The sequence below is a fragment of the Penaeus monodon genome, chromosome 43 (assembly GCF_015228065.2).
Source record: "Penaeus monodon isolate SGIC_2016 chromosome 43, NSTDA_Pmon_1, whole genome shotgun sequence".
Lineage (NCBI taxonomy): Eukaryota > Metazoa > Arthropoda > Malacostraca > Decapoda > Penaeidae > Penaeus > Penaeus monodon.
The window spans coordinates 17,863,235-17,868,234 of record NC_051428.1 but is presented as its reverse complement, the minus strand read 5'-3'; the positions used below and the strand labels follow the sequence as shown (position 1 = coordinate 17,868,234).

The 5,000-nt window shown below is 46.4% G+C and overlaps 1 protein-coding gene across 5 annotated transcripts in view; it reads right to left on the bottom strand.

Moving 5' to 3' along the window:
• LOC119568442 (1-phosphatidylinositol 4,5-bisphosphate phosphodiesterase classes I and II-like) overlaps window positions 1–2,053 on the bottom strand; it is a 400,672-nt gene extending 398,619 nt beyond the window's left edge. For all 5 annotated transcript variants that reach the window (XM_037916972.1, XM_037916976.1, XM_037916980.1 and 2 more), the window contains exon 1: window positions 1,849–2,053. The gene's annotated coding sequence lies outside the window, so the exon portion shown is untranslated. The remainder of the gene's footprint in view (window positions 1–1,848) is intronic.
• Between the last annotated feature and the right edge of the window lie 2,947 nt (window positions 2,054–5,000).

The following is a 5,000-nucleotide window of genomic DNA, read 5'->3' as shown; positions in this document are numbered from 1 at the left end:
ATCATGTTGTCTGTGTCTGCACGCGCAAGTACGTACTTTCAAGGCAATCGAGATGACAGAAGCGCAGGGAACTTTGCACAAGCTTAGTCACAAGCTTAATAGAAGCGTTGGTCATGTAAGAAGGAGTCAGCTGCTAAAACACAAGCCGCTCTCGCCTCAACAAGTACATCTGCGAGGCTGCTTCCTCTGGGCGCTGCCGACGCTGCTCCTCCGTCGGCACCGCCTCCTCGAAGTGGTGGGGAGGGGGCTGGTGGGGATGGGGGTGAGGGTGAAGAGGGTGAGGGTAAGGGTGAAGGTGAGGGTGAAGGTGAAGGTGAAGGTGAAGGTGAAGGTGAAGGTGAAGGTGAAGGTGAAGGTGAAGGTGAAGGTGGTGGTGATAGTAATTAACAATAACTAATACAATAATTAACAACTACTAATACTAATGTTATTAATAATAATAATGATAATAATAACAATTGGCTATGAATAATAATGATAATAATAATAGTAATCATGATTACTACAACTAATAATAATAATAATAATAATAATAATAATAATAATAATAATGATAATACACTATTAATAGTAACCGTGATGAAGACGATGACAAATAGACACTGGATACACGTTTCTACGAAGCGATAATTAAGTTAGGATTCCCCACTAAAAACAGAAGCATATAAATAACTGTAGATTAGGCCTAAAAACAAAACATCGTTTGACTTGATAAACATTTCAAGCAAAACACGAACACTTCACACTCAGGGCACAGAAAGAACACACACAACAAAAAAACGAGACAAAATGGAATTTAAGAAATATATTACAGAAACAAGTATACTTAGGTGATGGTAACTGTATGAGGGTACAGCTATATGCTCAGAAGATGCCGGTAGCTGGGTATCAAGGGTAGGGGGGGGGGGCATCGGGGTTGAGGGAGAAGGGTTTCTGTTGGTTTCTGTTGTTGCAAACGAGGTGGTGCCCTCAGGTCGTTTCATGCTATGGGTCGACATGCGGCACAGGAGCACGCACACACACACACACACACACACACACACACACACACACACACACACACACACACACACACACTCACGTCCATCATAATGGCACTTCACGTTCATTGAAACATGACTGTCTCTCTCTCTCTCTCTCTCTCTCTCTCTCTCTCTCTCTCTCTCTCTCTCTCTCTCTCTCTCTCTCTCTCTCTCTCTCTTCACGTCCCTGTTCTCTCGCCCTCCTTTACGTAACACGCAAATATCACTGCTCAATTCACTGCTCGTCACAACAGGCTTCACTTGAGACACCACGTTTCGGATTTTCCTTTTTATTTCTTTAATTTTCTTTCCGTTTCTTTCCATTTTTTCCCTTCGGACAGAGAAGCATGTTTCGCCCTCCTGGAGCTGCGTGGCGTAACCCCCGCTTAACATTCAACCGCGCCTGTTTCGTGAGGAAACGGAGGAGAGAGAAACTCGGGTAATGAAACTGCTACGCTTATGTTTCGTGTTATTCCCCCTCTCTCTCTCTCTTCTTCTTCTTCCTCTCTGTGTTATCCCCTCTTTCTCTGTGTGTGTGCCTCTCTCCCGCCCTTTCCCCCTCTTTCTCTTCCATTTCGGGTCCATCTATGCACGGAAGGGAGAAGGAGAGGAGGAGGAGGAGGAGCGGGCGAGGACTCGTGGGCTGCTTCCCTTCGGGTCACGGTCGAGGGGCGGCGGCGAAGGGCACGAGAGACGAGGGAAGGGCAGGAGAAGGAGGGGCAGAAGGAGGCCGAGGAGGAGAGAGAAGGAGAGAGAGGAGAGAGAGAGAGAAAGAGGAGGAGGAGGAGGAGGAGAGCGCAGCCGGAGCGGCGGCCCCGCGACTTACCTCGTCCCATTTGACGAACTTGTCCCCTTCCTGCAGTTGCTGCGGGACCGCGATCTGCTTGAGCTTCAGGACATGGACGCCGGACTTGGCGCTGGCCATGGCTTACCGCATGGACTGGGCGCAAGGGCGGCTAAGTGGGCGTGGAGAAGGCGAGCGACGCCTCAAGGATTTACACAGCACCTGCTTGTACGGCAGCTCAGGGAACACTGAGTGAGCTCTCGGCGCTCGAGCCCTCGCTGCCCGCGGGGGGGGGGATGGGCGGGCGGGAGGGGGAGGAGGCGGCCCGGATGGGAGAGGGAGGGGCCCGGGCTTGGGGAGGGAGAGGGAGGGGGCCAGGCGGGCGGTTCCTCCCGATGCGTGCTCGCTGCGCTGGCCGTGGCCTCGGCTTACGCCTCCCGCGGCCTCCACGGCCCTCGTTCCGCCCGAATCGCGGGTTGGATCGGCGGCCGCGGGTTTGAGCGAAAATAAATGGATAAATAAATGCAATGGCGGCGTCCGGCGAGTGGGGAGGGGATAGGGGTCCCGTTACGAGGATGGGGCAGTGGGGAGGCCGTGTTGTGAGTGGGGGGAGGGGAGTGGAGCTCGTGTAATGAAGGGAAGGGTCAGGTCAGGTCGTGTTATTAGGGGTTGGTGGGGAGGAAGGGGGCAGGGACGGGGGTCGTACCAGTAGGAAACGGGACAGGTGAGGTGGGGTCGTATCTTAAGGAAGGGGGTCGTCTTATTAGGGGAGCAAGGAGGGGGTCGTATATTAGAAAACGGGACAGGGAAGGGGTCGTATCTTAGGGAAAGGGGGCAGGGTCGTATTATGAAGGGGGAAGAGGAAGGGGGGCAGGGTCGTATTATGAAGGGGGAAGAGGAAGGGGGGCAGGGAGAGGGGTCGTACCATTAGAAAACGTGACAGGGGAGGGGGTCGTTTTAATAAGGGAAAGAGGAATGAGGCACGGGAGGGAAGGAGGGAGGGAAAGGAGGGTCGTATCATTAAGGGTGGTCGTATTATGCAGGGGCAGGGGAGGGGGGGGGGGTCGTCCAGTGCCTGGTGCCACTCGGTTCTCAATGTGGCACCGAAAGCGAGTGCCTCTGGTTCTGTTCCGAAAATGCGGTGACAGCCAATTAAGAGAAAAAGATAGGACTTGGAGAGGAGAAGAGAAGAGGAGAAGAAAGAAGAGGGAAGAAGGAAGAGAGAAATGAGAAGAGAGAGGGAAAGAGAGGAGATAAGAGAGAAGAGAGGGAAAGAGAGAAGTTAAGAGAGAAGAGAGGGAAAGAAAGAAGAAAGGAGAGAGGAGAAGAGAGAAGTGGGAAGTGAAAAGAGAGGGAGAAAGAGAAGAGTTAAGACAGAAGAGAGAAGAGAGGGAAAGAGGGAAGAGAGGAGAAGAGAGCAGAAAGGAAAGGAGAGAAGAGAGAAGTGAGAAGAGAGGAGGAGAGAGAGGAGGGGAGGAGGCAAGATAGAAGCGCGAGAGAGGGGAAGAGAGAAGTGAGAAATGGGAAGAATAATAAGACACAGATGAGATAGAAGGAAGATAAGAGAAGAGAGAAAGAAAGAGAAGAAAGAGGAGAGACGAGAAAATAAAGAAGAGAGAAACGGAAAAAAGAAAATGAAAGTGACAAGAGAGGAGAGAGAAGGAAGAAGAGTGAGGAGAGCGAGCGAACAGGGGGGGGGGGGGGCTGACTTCCCCAGAACATGAATTTAAAGGTATGTTCGCTTTGCATACACGCACACGCACACACAGTCACTCACTCACACACTCGCGCGCATTCACACTTACACATGCACACACACACATTCACCCATTTACTCACTCATTCATCCATGTACACAAATACGCACACAGTCACTCACACACACACACGCATGCACACTTACATATGCATACAGACTCACTCACTCATTCCCTTATTCACTCATTTACTCATTTACTCACTCGTTCATCCCCGCACACAAATACAGTTAAACACATAGACACACTCATTTAATCACTGACTCCCCCCTCCCCCCCAAACAAACACACACACACAATAACTCACACACTCACCCCTAGACACAAACACACATGTAGTCCTCATCATGCATTCTGCATAATATGCATGTTCATTTTATCAAGAGCAGACGCCGCAATGTTACATAATCCACATCTAAATAGAGTACATGCAGACTTTGCAATCAACGGCTACTTCATTCCGTTTGCAATGGCGTGGTTATTGTCGTGGTTGTAGAAACATCATCATTATCAAAATCGTCAGAAACAACCAGAGCATTTCATGACTATCACTATCACGGTTCTTATCAGCAACAACAAATCTTGAAACAAAAACATAGTTATATAATTATCAATATTATTATTATCATTATTTACTAAGATTCTTATCAAAATATTATCATTATTATTAGTATTACCATCATTATTGTTATTATCTTTATTACCATTATCATTATTAGCATTACTCTTATCGTTATCATTATTATTACAATTATCATTATCACTATAATTATGATCATTATCATTATCACTATAATTATGATCATTATTATCATTATCATCTTTATCATTATCATCTTTATCATTATCATCTTTGTCATTATCATCATCATTATCATCATAATCATCATCGTTATTATGCTTACCGTTTCTTGTGGATATGAATGCTACTATCAACATTTTACTGATGCATTTACTACCATTAAGCAGCGTTACCACAAAACCATGGAGGAAAAAAAATACCTCAGTTCTCTACCATTTAGAAGCCACACCGCACAGAACGCAAATTTACAACACATGGCTTTTAGAAAATACATTAACTAAATTCAGTAAATACAAATAAATGCATTGGTCTCATTGCACATGTTGTTTCGTCTTTTGCATGTATGGTAATGTAGATAGAAAGATTTTTATTCACCAACATTAAATTGCAAAGCAAGGATGCAATATTGATAAGATATTGACGTGAATTTAAGTACGGGTGAATTTTGAGATCGAGCGATATATTATGAAAATGTTCTAGGGTTCTGTTCTTCATCATTCGTCGGAATTGAAGCTACTGTTATTAGTTATTTTGTTAAGTATTGTTATCATTATGGTCACTCCTATCCTTATCATCATTCATGTTATTGTTGTTTCTATTACCATTGCAATGATACTACTGTTGTTATTAACATT